The sequence below is a fragment of the Chiroxiphia lanceolata genome, chromosome Z (assembly GCF_009829145.1).
Source record: "Chiroxiphia lanceolata isolate bChiLan1 chromosome Z, bChiLan1.pri, whole genome shotgun sequence".
NCBI lineage: Eukaryota > Metazoa > Chordata > Aves > Passeriformes > Pipridae > Chiroxiphia > Chiroxiphia lanceolata.
In genome coordinates this window covers 69,184,601-69,212,006 of record NC_045671.1, presented here as the reverse complement: position 1 = coordinate 69,212,006, position 27,406 = coordinate 69,184,601, and the positions used below count along the sequence as shown (strand labels likewise).

The 27,406-nt window shown below is 43.1% G+C and overlaps 1 protein-coding gene across 15 annotated transcripts in view; it reads left to right on the top strand.

Annotated features, from left to right (window-relative positions):
• The window catches only part of NRG1 (neuregulin 1), a 449,095-nt gene that overhangs the window by 347,434 nt on the left and 74,255 nt on the right, over positions 1 to 27,406 (top strand). The gene's annotated exons all lie outside the window — the stretch shown is intronic.

Genomic DNA, 27,406 nt, shown 5'->3' with positions numbered 1-27,406 from the left:
TTGGGGTTTTTTTCCCCCTTTCACCAGAAAGGGAAAAAAAAAAAAATAAAAAAAAAAGCCACTTAACTGTTCTGCGACTGTCCACAAGGAGGGCATGGGATTGGCATGCAAAGCTTAAGTGTGCTAAGACAGGTATAGCATGGGTTACCTTCTGAGGAGAGCATCTACAGTCCTCTGCACTTAGTTCTGGACTGTGCAGGGTAAAGAGGGCTTCATCTGGGATCTTTGTAAAGGCTTAATACCACCCTTTTCTTTGCATCCACTTGTAGGGAAATATGTGATTTACTGTGTATCTGATAGCTATTCCACATGGTCAATTTTTTCTTAGAAATTCGATTTGCGTCCTGTGCTGGATCTTCCATGTATGTTCATTTTCTTTGCCTTGCCTGCAGAGCACTTCTGGTACATCCTTCCTGAAATCTGTTGCTGGCAAATATCCCTATCATCCTCCTGAAACAGTCAGACCAGTGAGAAAAAGTGACAGCATATTTGAAGCAGTTAGAAACTGGGAATTATTAATTTAGCATCTAGCTTATGATCTTTCTCTTAAGAGCAAAGCGCAGATTTCTCTGTGTCTTTTCCCATCTCTAGGAGCTGATTCTTATTGAAACTGTTTCTCATATATTGCTTTTTTGCCTTTTGTGGGGCATTTCAAGAAAGCATTCTTGCCAATGTAGGAGGAATCAATTTCTGAATTAGACTTTGCTCGTCCTGGAAGCAGGAAACATCCAGGGTACCTGTGTTATTTTCTCAGTAGCAGTTGTAGAGCATCAAAATGCTGCATTGGTGAAGTGTCATTTCTTTGACATTCATAACTTTAACCCACCAAATCCGGAGCAAATCAAGCCAGCAATCCCTGAGTTGTGTAAAATTTTGCAACTCTAGTAAAAGAGAAGGCAGCGCACCGTTGTGCTGAGAGCACAGGGCTGAGGTTCCCTTTGGAAAGCTGCAGTGATCAGAGTGCACAATTGCATTCCTCACAAATTTCCTTGCAGGACACCATGTCATTTACTCTCCCTCACGCCTTCCCTGTAATGCTGCAGGTTGGCTCCCTTGTAGATGGTACATACTGGACCTCACCCTGGAGCCCTGCAGTCACCAGAATTCCACTGCTAAGTTTAGCCCCACTAGCACTGGACCTAGTATAGATGTGTGGCATTTGGATTAGATCTAACATTTTGGGCCAACCACCTTGCCAGCATAACTACAGTGATTTCAGAGAAGGTCCTTTCAGCTGGGAGTCAATCTTGAACAGCAGTTTCAGAATCACTGAAAGAAAGTCTTAAGTATTCCTGTAAAAACCCTGTTTCCTTTTGCTTAGATAATGGTGATAACCATCTTTTGGGGTAAAAGTAATTTGTCTGATGGAAACAGTTCTAACAGGGAAATACTGCTGTACTGTTAAACAACAGGGGGCTATGTCTGTGATATTACTTGAATTAACCACCTTTGCAACTATATAATACTATTCTAAATGTTTTGGTTTGTGCTCTTTTTAAATATTGCTGATGCATGATATCTTTTTTGTTGTGCAAATATTGTGACATTAAATATATGACAGCACTTTTACTCTATAAAGTGATGAGAGACCACTATCCAGTCAAAATTGCCTCAAAAATTCCTCTTGAATTTCCACATATGAAACAAACCTTTACCAATAACATGCTAACTTCATCTCTGAAGTAAAGGAAGGAGGAAGTGGGGTGGAAGAGAGTCTGGAGCAGTCACTGACAAAAAGCCATTATCTGCATTCAGATCTGCTCACATCTGGAAAATAAATGGTTGTCCAGGAGCTAGACGATTGGGTTGAAGGGGTTTTTAGGTTTTGGGTTGGGGTTTTTTTTGTGTGTAGGTGTGTGGGGGAGAGGGCAGGGGGGTTTGTTTGATTTGGGAGGGTTGATTGTTGGTTTGGTTTTTTTTTTACTGTTGCGTTAATTTTCTAAAGATAAATGTGTATTAAGGCATCACAGTCTTCCGATAGCTACAGACTGAAAGGAGAGGGACAACTGGCAGCAGGTCAAGTTTGGGTTGCTCTGAGGCAGAAGGTTGTGTAGACAGAATTTATTCTAACTGTGGCACATAGTTCTGACTATGGCAAGCAGCTGTAATTCTCTGCAAAGAAAAATAAGAAAATATAACTGGAAAAATGCACTGCAAAAGATCTGCCTAAGAATTCCAAGAGGCATAAAAAGAACTTTTTGGACTGCTCTAAAAGCACTGTCTTGGGGTTTTTGAAACAGCTGCATTTCAAACACATCATTGTGTTTTATGTAGAGCAAGATTTGTTGGAGAGGTTGACAGATTGCATCAGTGCTAGCTTTTTTTTTAATGCCTTTGACAGCTATAAAATTCTCAGTGACATGGCTTGAAAAGTAGCATCTGCAAATTGGATTGTCCCTTCTTTTGCTTCTCAGTGCCCTTCTTTCCTTTTCAATCAGAGCACAGTAACTTCTTCCCAGAAGGACCCTTATGTGCTGAATTTTTTTTTTCCAGTGCAGAAATGAAAAAGAACTGACACATTTCATATTCTGTGGTTGATGTACTGTTTCTGAACCTAGCTCTTCCATGACTTTCCAAATCCTTTTCTCTTCTCCTCTCTTTTCTGTCTTACTCAGCATATTCCCCTTAAAGCTACATCCTTCAAGGTCATAGTCTGCAGAGGGCTAATTGATTCTTCTTTCTTGGAGCCTGGAAGAAAAAGCAGAAGGGAGACAACCCTTGTAATTGTGTCTGGTGTACTAGATTCAGACTGGTCTCACTCCTATTATTATACTTTGCCCTTTATCAATACAGAAATATTCCTTCCCATTTGGTTTACATTTTGCATTGTAATATCATTTATCCTTTCCTGAAACAGAAAGGGAAACTGAATGTTTTAAAGCATTCTCATACTTAGGAAGCTTGTCAATCTTAGCACAGTTACACCAGAGAAGATTTTACTATAAGCAGAAAATAATAACATACACACTAACCTACAATTTCATTTCTGTGAGAAGACATGCAGATTGTAATAGTGCTAACTCAGTTTAGGAGATAAATTTCACTTCTTCCTACACTATCACATTTAAATACAATTCCACCCTTTACCCAGGCTGATAATAGACTCAGCTCTGTAGTTCTGTAATAGCTGCTTTTATACACCTGCAAACCAACCACTCCCCTCTTTAAAGGTCTTCCCACTGCTTTCTCTTTCCATTTAAGCAGATTTCCTCCAAAAAGAACCAGCAAGACCTGTGTGGGGCTTGCCTTTCAGTAGTGACAGCTCTGCCAAAGTGGCACAAGTGGTCCTGTGCTTTGGGTCTGTCCCAAAGCAGAGGTGCCCAAGCAGCTCTTGGTTTTGGGACTACAACTCTTGTGACTTGGCACAGGGCGCACAAGAGGCAGAGCAGGAGACAGATGCCACAGCATGACTTTGCTGGAGTGGGTTTCCCTGTGAGCAGAGCAAAGGGCCCATCAGAGAGCAGTGTCCAGAGGGTGCTTGTCCCTGGTGGCACATCCACTCTGCCCCTGCATCCTTTTCATTTTTGGCTTCCCTGCACACCTCAGGTGCCACATGCTGATGGGCCAGCTGCACACACTGCGCCATGCTGGTGGCCAGCAGATGACCAACAGCATGTCTCCATCTCCCCACCTCTGTGTCCTGTGCTGGTTATAACATGCAGAGGTGGGTGCATCAGTGCAGCACCAGACCTGTGCATGTCCCCTGGGAGGCAGGCAGGGCCCCTTCCTGTCTCGCTCGTGCTGGCCATAGCCTGGAAAACAGGGCAAAGTGGAGAAAGGGCTCTGTGTTGCTGTCAACCACCCTTGACTGGGACAGCTCTCTTCTCATGTTTCTGATTTCTGCTGTCACTTCAGATGTGCTGGGTCGGCATCAGCAACTGATGCTGCTTTTTCATCCTCAGTGGGAAAAGGTGTTAAAAGGTTGCCTCTGAGGTCTGGTAGTGGTTTACCTAGGTAAACACCTAGGAAAGAGTCTCAGCTCCCCTCCAAAGTTATCCAGGCAAAATGGCTGAATTTATTATATCTTTTTAGAGCTAGAAATGGGAAAAATTGAGTGAAAACTAACCTGTACCTTGCTGTGGTATCCTACTGTAAATATTCCTTGCAATTTTGCTCTCTTTCACTTCCCCCGTTCTTTCTCAGTTTTGCATTTGATGTCCTTTCTCCTGTACACAGTGATTTGGGAAGGTCTGTATTGTAGCTTGATGGCAGGCTAGAGGGAGCCTCTCCCTCCAGTTATAAGTACTGCAGCCCTATAACTGAAGGATTCAGTTTATGGCCAAGGAGGATTTGTTCATAGCAGCTTCACACAGTGTTTGTTCTTTTTCTTGAAACAGCCTTATTCTGACCCGCACTCTGCAGTTCAAATCCCCATCACAACACCATAGGGTTGAGTCCATGCCTGGCAATCCCTGAATTGTGTCAAGGTCAGGGATGTCTCAGAGAGCCACCGGGGACTGCATTCACAGGAGGGGAGAGCAGATGATATATACCAGCTATATACCAGCCTTTTCTGTGCTCACTGCTGGGTACCGGGCAGTACCACAGGAGAGACTGTTCTTTTTCCCAAAGAAAAAGGGGGAGAGCACCTTAAAGCAGGTGCTGCTCCATTTCTGATACATTATTGATGTTGATTAGCACCTACATTAGGAGACCTCCAGCTTCATATCCAGCATAAAGGGAGAGACCTCCCCAAGCTGATTACCAGAGTGACACTAGCAGGAGTAACCCTGTTTCTCCAATGAGTCTACAGGGAGACTACCCTTGCAATTCAGATTCTAAGTTAAATATCTACCACCCAGCATGAGGACTCATTTCAAAAGCCACGACTTTTCTTTCTGATGTGACCTGCAGATTAACAACATCTTGTCAAAGGAAAGTTACAATTAATCACAGTTAAGATACCAGACAAGTTCTGAGCCTAACTCAGGAGTGTAGTAAAGAGATGCTGATCTCAGTAGGCCCAGGAGACACACGCGGACCTCCATTAACAAGTGGCAGCAAAGCAAGTGCCACTGGACTGAGCCAGCCAGTCTGTATTTCTGTGCTGTTTCAAAGGTCGTGGTGGCTCACAGATGTATATACTTGTGACAGGAACACTCATGGGGACTGATGAGGTGAGGTGCAGAAGACGCAGCAAATTTTAGGGAGTTCAGGTCCATTAAGCCTTCTAAAGTGACACTTCCTCTCCCCGGTCCAGTTGGTTCACACTGTCTTTAAAATGTCCTCAGCAATCACAATTTGTTCAGACAAATTTTTTGTTTTATTACTTTCTGTGTCTCTACCATCCCCCTTTTTAGCATTCACTGATTGCATGGAAACAGTTCCTCTGTTTAACTTGCAGCAAAGTGTACTGATCAGTCCTGTGTTTCTTTCTCTTGGACAAGTACCCCAAATTTATGGCTTTCTAATTTATGTCATGGGTGTGGTTTTCCTTTCATGCACCACGCATCATGTGCAGAACAAAAAAAAAGCAGTATTTCCAAAAGTATTTTCTCTTAATAACAATGTGAATTTCTCAGTACAAAACAGTAGTCTGCACTTGTATTTATTTCTTAAAACTTCATTTTGCTTTGTAACCTTCACTGGGAGTGTAATGTATTTGTGCTATGTGGAGCTTCTGCATGTTGTCCCTCCTCATTTATATACAGATGCATATGTGAGTATAGAAAATACAGTGGGTATATGCAGTATATGGCCATTATTTCTTTATTAAACATTACATCTGAGATTGTACTATATCATAAGTTTCTAAGCAAAACTGATTAATAATTGATATAGTTACAAAACTCAGAGTTTGTATTTCCACTGCAGGGGACTAAAATTATCCTCATTCCATATCTGCCATATTTCTATACTTATTGTACTGTTTTATTTCCTATTAATGCACTGAAATAAATGCACTCAGATTTGCTTTGCCTAACTTTTGGTTACAGAGAAGCCTTTCTCTGCTTCAGATGAGAAAGCAGAATTTAGCTTGCTGGAGGCTAAGTAGCAGGTTAATTGTGGTGCAGAGCTGGAATGATACAAATGAGCGTTTTCATCATTTGCAGTCTTGCTAATGGAAATGCAATAGATTTGCTGCAGAAATCCAACTCTGAATCAATAGCAATGCAATGAGGCAGCTGGTTCAGGGAGAGCACATGTGATGCCAATCTGCTGCAGACAGTACCTGGGCAGAGACTGTTCTGTCTCTCAGGAAAGGGCAGACAGCCCTAAAAGATGTCATGGTAGGTGATAAAAGAATTCTGAAAGGAAAATGCCTGTTTCACCTAGTTAGGAGAAAGGGCTTTTACTGAATGATGGAAGAGAATAATTTCCTTTGAGGAATTCAGATCTGTTTGGACTCAAAGTTCTCTTTTTTTTACAAGGCATTAAGTTAAACAAAGACAGGAGTCTTTGTGCTTCAGGTCATGTTCAAGCCGCATGAAATCAAGAAAGGACTGAGTCATGGTGTATAACTTCGGAGATGGATAAGTGGGTTTGGAGTATCTTCTGGTAAAGGCTTTTGCCCTCTTTTTCCCCAGGCAGACCATAGAGAGTAGCAGGCACTGCCTTTTGTAGACTGTTTCATATTAGGCACACTGGCTACCTTTACTGGTTTTACTGCAGGGAGCCCAGTTTCCTGGAGAGTGAGCCCTGTGAATCACAACTTGATCTCTCGCTTTAAAACATTATGTGAAGTACCAGAGTCAGTAGGAGGTACACATTAAACTCAAAAACCTGAGCATGACCACTGTTTGGCAGTTAGCGAGCAGCAAGGGAGAAATGCATTATTTTGGGGCAATGTAAAGTCTGCTTATTTACACCCTGACCTGTCTCATCCAGTCTCTCACCCCGCTCCCCCTTCCCCAGTACAGTCTTAGTCACTGAGACAAAAGGGTTCAGCTGAGGAAAAACAGGCAGGAACAAACCAATGGGACGTGGCTGGCCACCACTCAAGGCTTCTCTAAGCTAAACCAGAGGCAAGATCCGGGCAGCTCTGGACAAGGTCGGTGGTATTGTAGCATCCATCTATTACCTTTGCTCCTGTATTTTTTTGTTAGAAAAGCCCTATTTCAATATATGTCTTCTCTCAAGAATATATTCAGCTTTTTCACATATGCTTTCACTACCTCCTCCCCCACTTTTTTATATCTCTGCTTCATCCTGGAACCTGCTGGCAGTGCATTCTCAAAACTCAGACAGCTTTTTATTTTGGCAAAGAGTATCACCTCAGTTTTGAGATGAAAGGAAATCAATACAGGGTTGATAGTCACATGGCACTGAGGGGAGTATATGAAGCTATGATCTTAAGCATGATTCGTGACATAGTTCAGTATTTCTATGGAATTCCTGAAAGATATTTGAATTTTACAATTTTTAAGAGTCAATTAATTCATGTGATTAGACAGATCAAAGTACAAAAAAAAAAAGACTATCAAGCTCGTTCAAAGCCTTTCTCTTATGCAAAAAAAAAAAAAAAGGAAAACCTCTGAGCTCATAAAAGATGACTTGAATCTTCCAAGGTGGTAACTGGAAGCCAGTGAAAAGCTACTGGAACAGCACCTTGAGAAGAAAAACTTGGGCTTTTCCCTACACTAAATTAATCTGAATAATTAATTTAGTGGTTCAGCCTGAATGAAATGGCCTGAATTTTCGCTGTCATAAAGGTTCTCAGGTCTGTAGCCCTGTAAGACCCAGCAGAGCACTGGAATACAGTGGTCCATCACCTACAAAACACAGTATCATCCTGGCTAAGGTTTCTTCCGGACCCACACTAGTTTTGGTGTGATGCCTTAGAGCGAGACATTATCTTCCTTTTCCCTTATTCTAGCATCTCTTTTAAACAAATCTGCCTACTTTGACTTAGAAAATACGTGCTGGTATTTTGGTCATTCTTTTGCTTGCACCTTTCTCTCCTAGATTGAAAAGCTCTTTCATGGTGTGTATTTTCCACTCACAGAGGTGCATGTACACTGTAATCAGCTCACCTTTGGGTAAGCCTTTTTGACAGCACAGGCAGGCTGAGCTCCACAATTCTCCTCATGGAAGGAATTGTTTTCAATCTCTGAATTCTTTTATCCCCTTTACGCTTTCCTATTTTTCAGATAAATAGAGCTGTAATTTTGATACAGTACTTACACATGGACTAGTTCAAAACTCCTGTGAAGGACCAAAAATTCTGTTCAGTGTCTTGATCACTGTTCAGAAGTACTCAAGATGCATGAAGTAGCATGTAGCTACTGTAGCATGTGTGAAGCAGTGGCTGTTCAATATTTTAAACAATAAATAATTAATAATAATAATAATAATAATAATGTCCCATCAGTGTAAAAGACCTATGACTCATACATACAGGGGCCTTCCTTAACCTGCTTCTTTAACTCTCAGGGTTAAGAAGTTCTTCTTACTGGGGTGGAACAACAATTCTAAGGTCCTGTCAAGGAAAGAGAAGACAAATATTGCCTAGCCTTGGCAACACTGTGTGCATTTTCAGAGGAGTTTCAGCTCCTTCTTTCTCTGCCTGGTTCTATCCTGCTCTGGAGGATGCCTTCAGCAAGGCTTCTTGGGTTAACTCAATGGTTTTAACAGTGCAGAATTCTGCTATCTGCTTCACTTCTGATCATACTTGCAAAGATTCCTCCCTCTGTGCCCGGCTGGCACTTTTCCCATTGTTGGCCCAAGGACCATTGCATCACTTTGCTCTTCAATCAGTTTATTATCACAACTCCTCCAACATTTGGTTCTTCCTTCCAAAAGTGGAAACAGCCCTAGTGCATGGATTAGTGGGGTTGGAAGGATTTTGGTGTTTGCACTGCTCCTGTTTACCCAGTTTAAAGACACTTTGCTTATGTGATGGATTCCTTTGCATTTCTGTCCTACAGTGGGTCTGCTGGAGGGACTTAGCCTAATAGGGTTTCATTATGCCTAAGCATAATGAAACAGGACACAAAAATGTCCTGTAATCACAGGACATGAGAATAGTGGGGCGTGATCATATCAAGAAAGTCACAATGGCTAATAATTTCAAGACAGCTCGGATTTGTAAGACCGTTATATTTTCGAGATAGCTTTTCTTGAACTGTGAGTGTGCTCAGCAGGACAGTTAGCAGTGTGACAGTAATACTGCCTTAGCAAGGGAAATGAAGGGTGTCAGGGTGAGAGGGACAACTACAGGGGAATGGAAAAATGATCATTTATGTATCTTGTCTGAGCTGGTCAGGGAATAAACTAGTGAGTGTGTTGTTATGGTTTCAGGAATTAAAGGGCACATGATAAGAAGAAAGAGAAAAGGCTTCCTGCTGTGTTGGAACAGGGACTTGGAGAGGCTTGAGCTCTTATTTGCAAGAAAGGAACATTATTAAGTAGCCAGTAAAGGGCCAGGAAACTGGAAAGAAGTGATTTTACCTATCAAACACAGGTGAGCAGGGAAAATGCTGTCTTGACTGGAAGAAAGCACGAAAAATCTGTTCCCTAGTGCCACAGATACCTGTAGTCTGCCTGGGACTTGCAGCAAATTGCCAAGCAGCTCTTCTCCCTGCTGAGGATCTGGACTAGGAATGCAATCATCCGCTCTGTCCATTATGGATTTCTAATGGATCCTCTGCAGGGCAGATCCTCTTGCCATCCATCCATGATGAGTATGGGCTCCTTCCTCATTGATGCAGACATCCAAGAAAGTGCCCTTCACACCCTTCTTTCTCTAGCCACCGCAAGGGCTGGAGTCACACTCTGCTCTGCCTGTGCAGCAGACACTGCACAGAGTCTCTCTGATATTCCCCCTCGTCACTTGGTTCAAAACTTCTCAGTGTACTCCAGCAGTTGCCTCATGGAGGTTAATCATCCCACCCTACATTTTGGAGATGTTGATTCAGTGATAGTGTTAATAGATTTTGAACATCATCAGTAACAATTTTTGAGAATTCCTTCAGCTACGTAATTTTTGGGACATACAACCTTTGGGACATACATTCTCTTTGTGAACAAAGAAAAGCTGTGTTTCTGGATGAAAAAGCCAATTAATCCATTAGGATACAGGGTTTTCTTCAAAGTCAGTTAAGGTTTTATCACTTTAAAATTCTCCTTTTGGCTTATAAATGGCACCTGGCCAGCAAAGCTCTCAACAGGGTATCTGAACATGTGAATGTTTAAGAACATGGTTAGCAACCTGTCTGTTGTTTGCTAGCTCCAAGCGTTTGAATTTGCCGTGCTGTAGAGATTAACGGAGGCCCCTCAAATAAGTACAGCTTTTCAAGCAACCCTGTAATTTTCCTAATTGCTGCTAATTGATTGTTTAATGTGTGCAGTTTTTACTTCTCCAATTTTGGAGGAAGGATTAAAAAGACATGTTCTGTAAGTGTATTCAGATAACTGCTACGAGCTCACAAAGCAGACTGACTAATTGTGAATCAGAGGAAGTATCAGTTCCCTCAAGCCACTTAGCTGGGCAGAGCTGGCAGAGGAGGGGGCTGAAGATAAAGAAGACAGAAAAAGATTCTGGTGCTTCTTGAACAGGACTGAGATCCAGAGAGCATCACAGGTCAACATGCCAGCATTCAAAGAAGAACTTGGTATCTGAATTTACTTGCCTCTAATGTATCAGCAGGTTCCCCAAGTTGCAGAGCAGTACGTGGTTATGCTCTGCTTTTGCTTTTGGAAATTATCTGTAATGTCTTCTCAGGGTTGTTTCCAGTGCTTTCAGGATGCTAATACCCATTGATTTTTAACAAATGGGTATACCAGCACTACTGTCTGATGTTAACTTAGATTTAATTTGTATCTTTTCATACCTTACTCTGTTTTACAGATGATGATGACATAATGACAGGGGGTTTTTTCCTGATAATTAATCCAAAATTATGACTTACCAGAAACTTAGGCACGGTTTTTAAAAAAGCATTATTTGCAAATGTTGTTCAAGTCACGTAAATACTGCCCCATCAAAAGAAGACTTAAAAGTGTCAGTCAATAGAGAAAGATCAGACAAATAACCTGATCACGACTTTTGTGTAAAGACAGGTCACATAAGAGAAAATGTGGAGTGTTCAGATCTGTCAAGGAAATCTGCATCATGCAAGAGTGAGCTGAAAATAGACTATTCAAGTTAGAAGTTAACCACAGTTCTTTTAAGGATAAACCTGTTAAACTGCTGGAATTTTTCCTCTGGAGGTTAACTAACTTCCATCAACCCCAGGGGAAGAATGTGTGTCCCAACCAGTAATGTCACCAGTTGTACCACAGTAACACGTTACCCCAAGGTGATTGACTCATATCCCAACCTCATCAAGAGAGAAGCTTTGGCAAATTCAAATTCCTCCCTCTAGTGACTTTGGGTGAATGCAGATTTCTTCATGTTTAGAATATTGACTAGAATCAACTCTTATCCTACACACTGACTCTAGTCTTCCCTGAAAATTAATAGACAGTTCAGCTACACTTAGCCTTTGTCTTACCTTGTGGTGAATTCAGGATTGGAAATACTCTCTACCTTTCCAGTTTCAGCTCAACTTCTCTGTGCTTGAACACAAAAATAAAAGAAATGTTGGGATGATCACTTGAAATCTTGGAATGACACTTTGAAATCTAACATTTAATCTGCTTTAAGTTCTACTTATTTCAAAAGCCTTATATTACATTCTTGTGGAGAGCCCATACAGTGAATATTCATAAAGCAAAAGAAGACCATGGAGCAGAAGGACCACAAATCTAGTGATATTTGTAAAACTCTGAGAGGTTCTGGGGATGTTCACTTGTTAACAAAGCTTTTGAAGTTGTCAAGTTGTGACTTCCCATGTGTGATCTCAACCTCAGTCTTTCCTGTGCTTCATTTTCTCGGATTGTTAGTGATCTGCCCTTTTCACTGCTTGAGAAGCCTTCAAGCTTGTGCTGCTTGTAATTCTCAGCAGATTTGGACCCTGAGTTGTGCTCCTTAAAGCAGCTCATGTTTTGAATTATGCATAAACCCATCTCAGAGGGGCCGCACTTCATGGCTCCTTTTTGGAGGTGGTGATGTAAGGGTGTCTAAGTAGTATAGTGACAGTTTTCATTTTTCATGTCCTAGCTCGGTTAAGAGCAAGCCTTCAATTGTGTCATTTTTCTCCCATGTGACTGTTTAATCACCTGAGAGAGTACCAGCCAGAGTTTTGTGGTAAGATTGATTATGCTCCCAACAAAGTGCTTCCTTCAGCTGAGAGCCGGGAAGTAGCCAGTTTAGCAGCTAATGGGCCTCAGCCTGATGTGAAAATGGCCACTGTGATTGAAATGTCGCTGCAGTGCACGGCAGCCCTTTGGACTGCATGCTGAACAGTGCTGAAATGCTCGAGGCTGTTCAGGTTTCAAGATGTGGGGAGATATTCCTAACCTGGACTAGAGAAAACTGTGCTACGGGGGGCACATCACCTTCTCCTTTGCAAGTGTCAGGGTGGTGTGTGTAGGAATATCCAGACCTGCAAGTAGAGAAGGGTGTTGCTGCAGATGTAATGACGACTTCGTTTGCACTGTTCACCTGCATTGCCACAGCCTGCCATTGCCTGGTGCTGTGAGCTTTGCAATATCATTGCAATATCGTTGCAGAGTGTGCTGCAGGACCATGTAGGACCCCAGCTTGCATGGCATAGTAGAGTGATCTTCCACTTAACACCACCCAATACATGTTTTGACAGCAGCCCACACTCGTATCCATTACAAGCCCAGGAGAGAACTAAGGAAATATACTCACCAGTCCCATTTTGCACAGCATGAGTCAATAATAACATTGTAGGTGACAGTTTACAAATGTTTTGCCTTGCTTGGGTGAATTCATGGTCTCTGCGTATCAACAGCCCCTCTTACAGATGCCTCTGTGATTCAGCCTGTATCACAGAGGAAACCTCTGGCAGCACCAAGAATGAAGTCCTGCAGCCTGAGAGGCAGCTGTCCTCCCTTTAAGTGGTAGCATGTACTAATGAAAATCCAGGAAGGAAGGGCATAAAATTTGTGAATAAAGGGTAGTAAGTATAGACATATACTTACAGACATATGTGCATAAAGACACATCAAAGCAAAAATCATTCCAGAATCCTTCCCTTTGAAATGTAGTTTGTTTTTTTTTTTTCAGTTAGTGAAATGAAGTATTGTTTAAATACATAGGAAGACGATATGTCTTCATTGGCATTTATTGCTAAAAATGGATGAAATAAATGTAAACAAAATCAGATCCTGACATTTCAAGTCAGACTGTTTTTCTGTCATTGTCATTGAATGTAATAGACTGTTAGCTAATGGTTTCCTTCAGGAAAAAAAAAAAACAAAACAACAAACAGTGTTTCACTTTGACAATTGACAAGTTAACCAAGGTCTGGTGACATTTTCCAAAGGGTAGAGCCTGGAGTGTCATAGACTAGTTGTTCACCCTTTGGCTGAACATCAACCAGCTGCAGGGCCTGTTTGTTTGTGTTTGTTTCTGGTTTTGTTATGGTTTGCTTATCTGTTTGTTTTTAATAAAGACTGAGTGCTCCTTTCCCATCTCAGCTAGTTTCAGTTTTTGTATGTATATATGCAAAATCAGATGATCTTTGATTGAGCACTGTCTGCACCAGTGGCTGTTTTTCCACTGCCCAGAGTACAGCAGTCCCCACGCCACTCTCCTGCTTGGGTTGGAGGGGAAGGAGCCCACACTCTGCTGGACAGAGAAGCACAGCTGTGGGGAGGAAGGGAAGCTGTGAAGGGTGTACTGCCCCATCACTGTGGCAGTGCAGGAGTGCCAGCCCTGTGGCCAGAAGGGAGGGCAGTCCCCACAGCGCTGCTTAGGGAGATTGCAGGGATCTGATGGCTATGTAGCACAAGGACAGCTCCAGCCCAGTGGGCAAAAAGGCAGACCCTTTGGGCAGGAGAGAAAGGGATGTAAGCACTCTGAACACTCATGCGGCACTTGCAGACCTGAATGCAGTCCCTTTGGCAGAAACGCCCTCCTTGCTTGTCAGCCCAGTCCAGAAAGATTTTTTAGCTTTGCCCTTCACTATTGTCATTACTATAATAAATTGAGGATAATTGCCTGCCTTGATACAGCTCTGCCTTCTGCTGTGTAGGTGGGGAAATGATGCCAGGAACAATCCTTTCTTCTCCTGCCAGTTTGCTTTTCTCTGCAGCAGGGATACATACTGGTTCTTATAGACGCTGCTGTTAGTAAAAAGCAACCTAAGCACTGCCTCAGCTAGAAATGCAAGACTGATTACATTAGATGTGCTTTATTCTCAGTGTCCTGCATGAAATCAGCTCCAAAACAGATTAATACTGTTTCTTCAGAGTGGAAAATGCCAATGTTAATATGGGGTTTGTAACAGATAGACAGATTGGTACAGAGCACAAATGCATGGGATTGGGTCACTGCCAGACTTGTGTTTGAGGAGGGAGGTCAAATGAAGGTTTGCATGTGATAGCCCCTATACCAAAATAAGCACATGACCAGTTGCTGGGATACCCCAGGGAGCTGTATCCTCCTTACATCTGAGCTCAGTTCTGCTATGGTGCTATGTACAGAAGACTCAAACATATTTTGAGCCGTGGTCTGAATTACTCTGCTACATCACAATTAGGATGGGACACCATGACAACACATTAAATCCCACTTCAAAATTAAACAAACCTTCTGGAAAGCATGTAGTTTGAAACTACAGGGAAATTACTGGAAGCAGAGCAGAGCACATGAAGCCTACTGCAGGGACAAAAACCTGGTGGTCCTTGTGCACTGCAACGGAGGGATCATAATTTTGTTGGTACCACACACAATAACCAAAAGGCAGCAGACCTGTGCTCCAACATCAGCGACAGTGGAGAGGTCAAGGGATTTTGGCATTGCTCCAGAGCTAGGAGATCAAGTTCTGCTTTGTCCTTGTTTTGTGATCCTCTTCTCCAGTGGTCCACTGAGCAGAGAGGAAGTGACCTCACCAGTCACATGAAGCCAGGGTACTGCCTAGGTGAGGCTGTGGTGCTTGGCTGTCTGGGGATGGATGTGCAAATGAATGGACAAATAACTTTTCCATCTGTCTTACCTCCAAGAGTCCTTAGAGTTCAGCTTATGAGTGTTATTGTATGATCAGTGTAGGCTCCCACTTAGAAATGCTGTGGCTGGCACAGGGCTACAATTCACAGTCAGAATGGAGATTTGCATACAACTAGAATGAATGCATGGTTTGAAGGGGTGCCCCAAGAGGGAGAGAGTGCTGCTGGTCCATGACCAGTCCCTAAGGAGTGCTGCACAGAGCCTCACACACCGCACACAGCATCTCATTTGTGGCAGCCCTTTGCTGTTAATTCATCTTCCAGAGCAGGCATTTCTGGGGGAAGATGGTGTATTCACACAGTAGCCTGGAGATGTCTGAAAGCAGATTACATACTGCCCCTTAGGTGAGGACTGATGCTAGGGTACCAGTACAGGGCTGTAGACTTGGCTGGTTGTTGTTCAGGACTGCAGGCTGTGAGGAGGTCCTAATCCTTCTTCAGAGTCTGATTATGCCGACGTAGTTAAATTTGGTCAGGATCTGCTAGTTCTTTTACATGTTTTCCTAGCCTTTGCACCTTCTCAGGTCACAATCTATATCCATCCTACACTCCAAGCACTTTTTGGTAAATACAGGAGGAGCAGTCAGCTGTAAGACAGGGAAACAGCAGCTCTGAGACTTCTCATTATTATCTGTTACTGGGCAAGGTTGCATAGTTTGTGGAGTCCACAGGTCATGAGACAAAATGCTGCACACCTCCTGGGCACCAAACAATAAAGAACTGTCTGGCTCCCAAACTATCAGCAGCCAAAGTGATGCTCTGCCACATGATACATTCATTTTGCATTCAGATTGGGCAGAAAGGAAACATACTGTAGGCTGTTTTTGACAACTCAAATGAATTGGTGGGTATGGAAGGGGGCTGATCTGTCACAAGAGTCAAAATCATTAGGAGGAAACATACCTGTTTTTTCGTAGCTACTTCTGCAGTAGGGTGCATGTGTGAGTTGGTGCCTGATTAATGAAGCTTTAATTTTAGGCCTGACTGCTAAGCTTTTACCAAACACACTGGAACATCCAAGCACTTTTTCATTTACTTTGTTGGGATGATCTCTGATGCTGGTGTGGACTTTTACTGGTTCTAAATCTCAGTATTTGGAAGATAACTGAGAAACATGGATTCAGGATGTTGTGGGAGGTGGCCTTATATGCTATGGCCCTGTCTTCTCACCCTTTCTTAGAGATTTGACAACCCCAAAACCAAAAACATCTGTTGTAAACAAGGTTTATTGTCCTATTGCTGTCACTGATATTTGTGATTAACTGTCTCTCAACTACCCTCATCTACTTTCTATTTCCAAGGTACTTTTTTTTTTTAGAGGTCCCTTGCATCCTGAAGCATTTTAGTGGTATATTGTTTCCTGATTGCAGTGCCTTATATCATGTCCTGGTTATCTGACCCTTCTAGAGAATGACAGGGAAACTAAAGGCTTTTTATCTATTGCCTTGGGACATGGATAAGACCTCCTTTCACTTACAGATTCAAGGTCTTTATAGGGGGAAGGGGAGAGTTGCAATGGCTTCTCACTAGGCTAAAATTACTATATTGTTACAGAGATTAAATAGAATAATCTTGAAAGCTTCTAGTATATTAGCATTGCCTGATTCCAGCTAAGATCTGCTGGAACAATATTTCCAGGGGACCATCTATTATTCATTTCTCTTTCTTTCGCTAAAAGAAAGACCTCAGACACAGAGCATAACTAGTTTTACTTTTGCTTCAAAAGAAATGCCATGCTGTTTCATCTTTCATAGTGCAGTCAAGGCCTTTTGGAGAACTGTATAACAATCTGTTCTTGCCATGGCAGGGGAGGCCATTATTTATTCTGACCAAAAAGGGATTCTCAGGAGTATAAGACATTAACAGTGAACAAGCTACAAGGTTCATAAATCTCCAGAGACAGATAGAGAGCTCTCTAGTAAACGAGGATTCTCGTACAGCCTCCCACTCCCCTTCCCAGTGTGTTGCCAATTTTAGGGAAGACAGTTATACCAGACCTTTCCTAGTAGCGTTTTACTCAGTTCCTCTCACACAGGCATGCTCGGCTCCATAATTGCTTCTCATAAAATGTATTTGTCTGCATAACTCCTGCTTTGTCATTCCTGCAGTGCAGGGTCTTCCTGGCACTATGAAACGGAGTTCTTGCAAGCTCAGGAGCCTGTGGCAGCAGAGGAGGGTTCTGAAATCCCATCAGGGCCTGGATTATCACAAAAGGGTATTTCACTGTGCAGTAGTTGGCTGGGGCAGGACTCATCCAAACCCTATACTAACCCAGCTACTAACGTGTGCCACAGGGGCTGACTATTATCTGAATTGGGCAGAACTAATCAGCTCTCTCCACAAGCACAAGTGTGCTGTTTTGAGAGGCGCACTGTCCTGTGCAATACGGGCAACAATGGTCTGTTTTCTCAGGGCTGACATGGCAGCATCTCTTCGTGTTCATCCTTTTGGCATAATGGATGTGGCAGGGCTTGGCTTTTCTTTGGACCAAAGGTCAGAGGAATTCAGAGCAACAGGGCAGAAAGCTGCAGGTTTGAGCCTCAGCAGAAGCAGTGTGTGCCAACCCCGATGCCTGGCCAATAATAAACCACTTCCCAAGCAGGCTGGACGTCCCTCGTGCTGCCCAGCTAAGGGCAAAGCTTGTGACTGCTCCTTAGGGGCATGTGAGAAGGCTGTCCCATAGCTGCAACAGCCTGCCTTAGTCTGCAGTGCCTGCTGTTTTGGGCTGTAATTGTATGCAAAACCCCTACAAAAACAAAGTTACAGCTGCTGGCTCATTTTGTATGGCAGCCTTTAGTTAATGCTGTGTAATGTGAGAACTGCTTCGTGCCAAGACCACTGTGTCCCTACATCCTCCAGCCTTCCCCTCCATTACCAGACACATCTCCAAGCTCAAAACCTGCCCCTCCTGCCTTGGATAAGGAACTCATCAGGACAGACTTTGCATGAGTGGACAGGAGCAAAATCCCTCACCACACAGGCTTTGGTCTGTTCTGTACTACCCACCTGGAAACAGTCAGGATTATTGCTATCTCCTTCTTTGATTATGCAGGTTCAGATATTGCTCACACTCCAGACCCACAGCTACTCTACCAGAGGACGATAGCAAATTAACCTCTCTATCCTCACATGTGAAATCCCCTCCCCTGGGACAATTCACACCCAGCACCCCTGCGAACCACCCAGTCTTCCTCCCAAAGAGCAGTGAAAGGCATGGGGGCAATGGCAGTGAGGCTGACATTCAAAGCTGTGTAAGATAGATGCTCAGCTATTGTTGATGGATGTTCCTTCTCTGGCAAATTGCTGATGGAGTTGTTGAAACTACCCTATGCAGAAGGAATTGTGGCTGAGAAATGACAAATGTGCTTGCTCTCCGTTCTCTTTTTCCTCCTAAAAACTGTACAAGGTGGAGGCAGGCAAGGAAGAATGGATGCATTTTACTCCAGGGGTAGAGTTAGACCCTTTTAGCAAATCTCCTTAGATGTCAACCACCTTATTGAGGTATTTAAATCCCGTTGAAGATGTGCCGATGCATTAAAGAAAGACTAGATTGCCCCATGAAAAACAAATTCTGCAGCTGTATCCTTGGTCTACTGCTTCCCAGGAAATCTTTCCCCTGTTCAGAAAGAATAGCAAGTAACAAGTGAAATCCAGCATTGCTTTCCACAGGCTTTCTGCCTGCAAAAGGGAGATGATAAGGGCCACAGCTCTTGCAGCAGTAGCACGTTTCCCCCACAGCATCTGTTCTGCCATTATTTACCTAGATTGGCAATAAAAGCTCCTGATTTGTGAAATCAAGCAGTGTACATGGTGTCAGCTGTCACTTGGATTCTGGCCGTGATTTGGTCAGCTGTTGTCGAAAATTATAATGACTATTAACTAAAGATCTGCAACCATTAATTAAGATAACTGCTCTTTAGAGACACCTGTGTTGTAATAAAAAGCACCTCAGAACAGTTGACAGAACAATTGACTTAGAAGTCATTTGTAACCAAGTAATATATTCCACCAATACAGCACTTAAAACATAAGCAATGGAGCGTGGCTTGTAAAATCCATCCAGATACAGACATGAAGCTGTCAGTACTCAAAGCTTTCTTGACAAACTATCAGCCTGTTCAGTTCTGATACTACAAAAGCATCTGCATTTTTTTCTTTCACAGTGTTATTTTTTCATAATTTCTAGTTGTGGTAATTGCAGGAAAAAAACCCAAACTTTAAAAACTGGGTAGCTAAAGTTCCAAAATCCAGAGGTGAGAATCTAGTGTGTCATTTTATGTGCAATTTTCGGTTTCATGCCAATTTCATGATTTTTGAGCACTGTATAGCCTTTTATTGAGAATACAGGCTTCAAGTTTTGGAATTTTCAGGAATCTGAATTTTAATAGAATTTTTTTTTTCCCCTGAGTTACAGTTAGATATATTTTAATTTGTTTTGTTTTATGGCAAGCCCTTCAGGCCAGATTTCTGCTTTACTTTTTCTTGTTCTAGAAGGTCTCCAGTTTGGCTGAATAAAATGTAAACAGGTCCGTACGTGTTATTGATGGAAGATCTTCATGATGTTAGAAATGTCTAAAATCCTCTAGAATGTTTCAGAAACACACAGGGTAATTTTTTAAACTTTCTGGAATTGCTCCACTAATAGTCTTTTCCCGCAGGAAGTGACTATTATATCCCTAATAATAAACAGCCGACATCATCCAAATGACACTAAGCTGATGAATTGTGAATAGCGCTTTCCTCTCAGCCCCACGCAAAATTTGATGTGCTCACATGCACGTGTACATGCACACAAACACACCATGATCCATACGCAGAATGTTTTGCCAAACACAGCATCAGGATCGTTTTCACTCCTCGTTAATTCCTCTTCTGTCTCAAGAGTTGCATGTCCTGTGTTCAACAGAGAGTCATATCCATGGAATATGGCAACCCTCCCTCTGCTGAGCATGAAAAGTAGAGCTGAGCCAACTAGATGGTTTTATCGGCTGCCCCAAGCAGACTGGTAAATTTTTGCTAAAAACTTTCGCTTTCATTATAAGCCCACTCTAAAAACTAAACTCTCTCTCGTCTATTGTCTAGTGCTAGCGCTCTTAACTTGAGAGTTTATAGGTTGCAGACAGCAATTGACTCAAGGTTCACTCAGTTAATACCCTTATACCAGAAGAAGCATGGAGCAGGTTGTTTGTCTGAAAAACCTTCCTTGAAGATTACAAGGGATGTCCTCCTGTGGGGCTGTCACGGGTGGGAATGGAAGGCTTAGACAAAGTTATTAAAAGGCAAAGCCTTGCTGGTGAGTCTCGAGGTAGAGAAAGGACTCCCTTGCTTTCTAAACTCCCTCTCAGAGAAGGGTTTGGGTGCAGCTGGATCCCATCTTAGCCTCGGACTGTGTTAGAGGTTTGAATTTAAAGGCGTTATAAAGGTGTGATTAAACCACTCTGTCCCAAAGGTTTTAATGATGGCAAAACAGATGTGTTTATATAAATGAATTATTTATTATGGCAAAATAACAAACAGGTGAACAGATGAAAGATCTTAATCAGAACTATTTACCACACAATATAAATGCTAAAAATTTACTAGAAGAGTATAATATAGCATAAAGTAAAGTAGTATAGTGCACTGTAATAAAGCAATTATTGAAGCAGTTATATTAAAGCTAGCAAAAATAATTATTAAGTAGAGATCTGATGTAATTCACCCATACCAACGCTCATGGGAGGATCTCTTTCTCTCATCCTTGAGGAGTATCTCTGGGGGGTGTCCCCAGCCCAAGGGAGGAATCTCCACACATACACCCCGAGAAGGGTTATGTCAGAAGAACCTGACTGCATGAGAGGGGACTGGAATTTTATAGTTTAAAGTGACTGACTGCTAGTCACACCTTTACAGGCCAGCTATCAGCTTATCTGTCAAATCAGACTTCAAAAAGCAGGGTGTATATTCAAAATTTGATGAACCAGGGTGGTTTGAGCATAATTAACACCAAAACAACACCAGGGCTCCAGCAGCTGATCTTGTGTGATAGCTTGCATGATAGGTTGGTTGGATTTTAGGTCTTACCAGAGTGGGTCTATCCTGCCACAGGGGCTAGCCTCTCCAGTACACTGAACTGCTTTAGAATTCAAACTCTAAAAGGGTAAATTCAAACACCATGCATCTGACATGGGTGAGGAAACTCTATATCCCTGCAAAGTCAGCTTTTGGCCTGCAATGATCTGTGGCAGCAGTAGCATTGCACTGTTGCACTGCTAAAGCCAGAACAATGATCTACACTTTAAATGCATACAGTATCGTTTAAGCATTTCTGATATTGAGGTTATTGACTCCTTTATGTTCATGCTTTCATGTGTTCATTCTCATGTTTGGTCTCTCCCTGACTTGTCCTCCTTCTTCAAAGAGCAGATTGGAGTCTTTCAGGGGAAGCTTACTGATGCAGCACACCATGGGATGTGCCTTTTCTCAGGCTTTGTTGTTGCCCACCATTTGTGATCCATAATGCCTCAGACTTACTTTCTGTAGAATCATTCATTCCTACCTGTGTGTTTGTAGTTGACTCACTCTGTTTATTTGTTCCTGCTAACCAGTGTCCTTCTCCTGTTTTTCAAAATCTTTTCTCATGGAGAGACTGCCTGCTATGCGCTCATACTCTCAAGACCATAACCAAACTTCTCAACCTTTAGAGTTTTGCCAGTGTGTGACACAGGCCATAGCAATGTGTGACAAATGACAGAAATGTGGAACACTTGTGCCCTGTTGCACAGCATGCTGTAATTGGCAGATTAGAAGCATTTTTAGCCATATAAACTGTTTACAGAGTACCTTTCAGAGAGTGTGAGTCACATGAAACAGTTTGTGTCACTCCCTTGTTTACATGTGATTTGCAAAATGGGTTCTTTGGCTGAGTTATCAGATGGCTGTGGCCAAATTGTCAGATGGCTGAGTCAGAGAACCTCACCTGGGAATCTCTGTTGGTGCCTTCAAGGGTGAGATGGTGGCTAAAAGAGAATCATCCCACTGACTTAGCTCCTATGTGTAACCTCTTCCTTAACTCTGCAGGTGTTCCTGCCCCTCCCCAGAGAAACTGGACTGGATGTAACCACCTGAAAACATGCTACCATCTTATAAAGCCTCTCCCTTGTGCTCTCAGGGCTTGAACGTTGAGACTTCTCTCTTACCCGTTCAGTCCCTGCCGGCAGCACGTCAGAAGGCACAGTGTTTTGGAAAGATCAGGCCCCAGCTGTCAGAAAAATGAGTGAAATGAGATTAGTGGCCATATCCGAGAACGTCCTTGCTCACTAACAGTGCAGTGGAAGCATATAGCAGAGCCAGGGATAAAGCTCAGGCCTCCTTCCGGCATAGCACAAAACCTTAATTGGATATAACCACTTCCTCCATCCGCGCTGCTTCTTCAGCGGTGGCTGCAGAGTTAACTGGTAGAAAGCCCCGTGCCAGAAACCAATGCATGTGTCCCGTGGCAGGGAGAGAGTCAGCAAGGCATCTCTGATGCAGACGGACAAGAGACCACTGGTGTAGCTGGACTAGGAGTCCTGCAATTATAAATCTGTCAGTGGAATCTGGGACCGCCACAAAAAGGAGTCTTTCACCCTCCCCCCCCCCCCCCCGCCACGCCAACACAAATCCAGTGAATGTGCTGGGAGAATAATAGTACCAGTTTTATAGCAGCTTTAACCCAGATCACATTTAAATGTGCAATCTCACACCCATTCTAAAAACTTGCCACATTTCAGATTTGCAATTGAAATGAAGGAGCCTTGCTGCACGTTGCTCTTCAAGGGATGCCACAGAAAACCAATGGTGTTTTCTCTGTATTTTTTTAGAAAGCTGTTACCACAGTGCCCTCATTCCATAAATGTATTGATTATGAGAATAAACTAGCAGTGAAAATGGGAAAGAGAAGTGTAAAAAGCTTTTGAAGGAGCACAAAGACACCTGTTTGGTTACCTGGAAATAAATCCCTTGCCATATTGGCTCTTGTAATCCTCACTTGCACCAACATCAAGAATCAAATATTATACTGGGGGAGAATAGATAGTTAGAGTGACTCAGCAAAATTTGACATCTGCCTTCTTTCTCAGGTTTATGATGGAGTTGTTATTTATCACGGTTAGACATGCAGGGGTTGTTCAGGAGGGGGTTCTGCCCTAGGCTTCACCAGGAGAAGTCTGGACATAAAAACATACTAGCTAGCTGAAAGTTCATCCCTACTCCACCTCCCCACACCAATAGATGATGGAGGAAAAGTGTATTTTAGTCCTCCAGAAACCAAATAAATTTGCAGAAGCACATCTCAAGTGTGGAGAGAGCTGCAGCTGCTCCTACATAGCTTCTGCAGCAAAAAGTAAAAAACTCTTAATAAAAATCAGGTTCTGAAAAAGCTGCTCCCTTCTGCAGTTACCACTAGATCTGCACAGCAACAGCCGCTATAGACTGCTTTGCATTCATTAGTTATTATAGTTATTTTAATGAAGTGCTTAAAGATGTAGGAAAGTATTACACGCCATAACCATGCTGCTCAAGGTTTTTTCATAAGCATTGGCAATTAATGATGAGCCCTAAATTAAAAAGTTTCTGCAGTTTGTTGGCAAAGTTTTCTGTAAACATATTGCATAATAACTCTTCTCAGGACAATGTTCTGTCATGAAAATTCTGTCACTCAGGCAAATACTTGATAAGTTTTCAGAGCCTGATCATTTTCAGGACGTAGCTACTTGTTTCACAGTACAAGAAATAAAAGAAGACATTTTCATGGGTGTTCATTGTTGCAATATCATTAAGGCAATGTCTTGTGTCAGGGGTAAGTATCTTTCCTAGTTCAACTGCACTTGTTGATTTTTTTGCTCTTGCCTTCACAGTATTTGTTTTCCATATGAAAATGTAAGTAGCAGAGTCGTAGAAGATTGCCTGATGAGTTTGAATGCTTTGTAGCACAAGTATGCCTAGGAATTATTTGGTCTCACCTGAGAGTTAGATATTATGGGGCGTGTTTTAAAAAAAAAGGCAAAAAAACTTGCAGTTCCTGTAATTAGATGCCCCTTTTTGGAAGGCAGCATATCTTCCCTTCTCTGTTCACAGAGGGGACTGCCTCTTGTAGTCAAAGTCTATCCAGTGCTGGGGACACAGTGACCACAGTGAGTGGAGGAGCCAAAGGGACACTTTCCAGCAGCTCACATTGCCCATGTGCATGTGATTGGTGAAGTAGCCCCCCTGCTGTGGTCTCATCAGGAGGATCTCCATCACAGCTTTGTCTTTCTGCAGGTAACAGTAACAATTTCAGATACCCAGGGTCTGGAAATTTCCAAATTCATAACCAAGCCTTCACACAGGATTGCTTCCAAGTTCTCTTGCCAGCACAGCTTTAGGAAGGCCTGAGCTCTTGTGACATGAGCTCATGGTGACTACTGCTGCTAAGAGTCTGTCTGAGGTGCATTTCTGGGCTTGCAGTGGGGGTCACACCAGCTTCTTAGGAACAGGACCCACACCTGCATTAGTTACTGTGTGTGACAGCATCCACAGCAAGGGAGCTTGGATCTCAGCCTAGCAAAATCATGGTGGGAAAGCGTGCTACGTCCTTTTTGCTGCCAGATGAGTTGTTAATGTTTCAGGTTTTACCTTCTAGGTTCAGTCATGCAGCAAAGACATTCCCTTCCCCTACAAGTACTGGTGAGGGTCTGCCAGGTTAACAAGATCTAATTGGGTGAAAGCAGTGGAAGCACATGGTGGAATACTGGTTTTCTGTGTGCTGGAAAGAAGTAAGGAGACTGTTAGCACTTGGGTCCTTCGAGGAAAACCATTACTTTATTCCTGTCAACAGAAGCCAGATATGCTGGGCACTGTTAAGCATCTTTTGGTCCTCGAGGACATCTCTGATCACCTACTGTTAAAGTCCAGCTGAAGGCAAGACATCAGGCAGTTCCACTCACAACAGGGAAACTGTCTAATTACTGTGAAAAGGCTGTTTTCCTCCCAGTGTCACACTGTGTTTCCTTCACCAGTACAGCCAGCTACTGTGACTCATCTGCCTGGGGCTTAATGAAGTTAGCACGCAGAGTCAAAAGCAATTAAAGTGCTTTTGTAGAGCAGCTCCAACTTTAGCTTGTCCTCTGAGAAGTCCTGTACTGCATCTGCAAAGACTCCTCTGCAGTTTTGCAGGAACAGTTGTGGTGGTTCTACATGTGAGAAAAATAAACCAGGATTGGTCTTGTCCTGAGTTCAGCATCACTCAGCAGGCAGGCCAGACCTGGGATCAAGAGTGTGGCTCTCAGGAATCAAGGGGTGGAGAATGAAACCTGGAGGAGGATTGAGACAGGAGGTTGATAGTGGCCAGATCCCCTGGTCGTGGGTTAGAAATGGGCTTGCTGTGTTCCTGCAGGTCTCATAGACACCCTCTGGGAGAGGCAGCCTTCACACCTCCACGCTCTGAGGGCACAGGCAGTACCTGTGAATATGAGCCACAAGATGCTGATGTGCTGTTGGATTGCTTAGGACTCTGGCTGAGGTGTTTCAGTTGGGCACCAGGAGGAAACCCACTCTTTTCCAGTTCTTCCCTTCACTGAGCACTACCAGCTCAACAGTGAACATGATCCATTTCAAAATGTGGGATGCAGATTCATTCCACTTCAGGGGACATGGGATTTAATATCAGGTCTTTTACATCCTGGCTAAGCACACCAGCCTTCCCTTGTTCCAAAGCCTGCTATCTCAAGCCCAGCTGAAAGCTCTGTAGAAATTTAGACATTTCTACAGAAATGCTTTGTTTGCAACAAGTCAGTGCTTCCTGAAAGAATACCCCACTTCAGCTCTCACGCATGCTAATCCACACCCTCTGGGATTTTTCAGCTAAGCAGATGATACTGACAGCCAGCTGGATGTGCACAGTTGCATCTCACTCTCCCTGAGGCCTGTTCCTTGTTGGTGTCTTGCTTTCTCCGATGCTGAAGCTGGTCCTGCTTCCCCACACAGGGCGTTCAGGCCAAAACTGAAGCTCAGGTTGAGAAAGCCCTACACACAGTCAGAGAAAGTGAGTGAGGGGTGAACAAATCTGAGCAGTAAACACATGGGAAATGCAGGGACTAATTTCCCAAGCCAGTGTGGAAGGCACCCACAGGAGAATGCAAGAAACAAAGGTGCTCCAGAGATTTATAGGGAGAAATAAGTATAGCTGCAGATGCAGGAAAAGTGGTATGTAAAGCAGGAACAGGACTTGAGAGGAAGGAATAACAAGTATCATAATTCTTAACAGCTCTTACTCTGAAAAACAGGAGTGTGGCAGAAAGGAGGGAACAGCTTGCTTTGTAGCCGTGGCAGCAGCAGAGATCTGACCTCTCCAGCATGTCTGCCTGACCCCCACACTGGAATGGGTGGAATCCCAGTTCCCGTGTTCTCCATGGTTCGAGTTTGGTTTCTTTAGTTTTTAAGTTTCATTTGTGGCCATCTTAGGCAAGCAAAGCAATAGAGATATGTATTTTTCATCTTCTTTTGTGCCTTATCTCCAGGCTTGTGGTTTTATGCACATCATGCATCACGTGTATTGCTTCCTGGCAGTGGATGGAAACAGAACCCACAAGCAAGGATGTGTTTGTGTGGTCTCAGGAGGTGATGTGAATACATGGGCAATACCCTGGAAAAAAACCAATGCGGCAAAGGAGATAATTTTAGAAATAAGCAGCATACTCTGCCCCTAGCATGCAGTCTGGTAAGAACTGATTTTGCACAGTTCTGCAGCATGTTTCTTTCCATTACAAGGGTAGGACAACAGTATAAGTGACCTAACCAAGCTGCAGTCATTCAGAAGGAATTGGGTTCTGTTTCATTGCTTCAGCCCTAGTGCTGAGCTGGTAGTTTCCTCCTCTCAGAATTTTTCAAGCTGCTACCCCTGGCTGTCAAGCTATTAGTGAGTATCACCATTAGAAAGAACATCACCCAGCTCTACTGGGCACATCTGCCTTGGAACTGGTCAGGGTACCAGCACACAAACCATTGTATAGTGATTTGTTCCTCACTATATGTTGCAAGACTTTAGGCTGCTCTGCCAGAGGCTGTTTCTGATCGCGCCGGCCCATGGGATCTGTCATGGAGAGACTCAAAGCCTTTGCTGAAAAGCACCTGGTTTGGGATGGTGTTAGTATTCTTCATCACAGCTGGCTAGATTTCCTAGAAATCAAGGAGGACATGCAAACAGCAAAGCTCTCATTAAATAAGCAAACAAACAAATATAATGCCACACAGAGAAACCCAGATTTTCTTGTACTTGCCTCCCTTGGGCAGGGTCTTTGGCACTGTGCTTTGAAAAACAGTGATTTACTGCGCAATGTGAAGGAAGAGAAATGTTGCATGAATATTAAAAGACTCGGAAAGTCAAAAA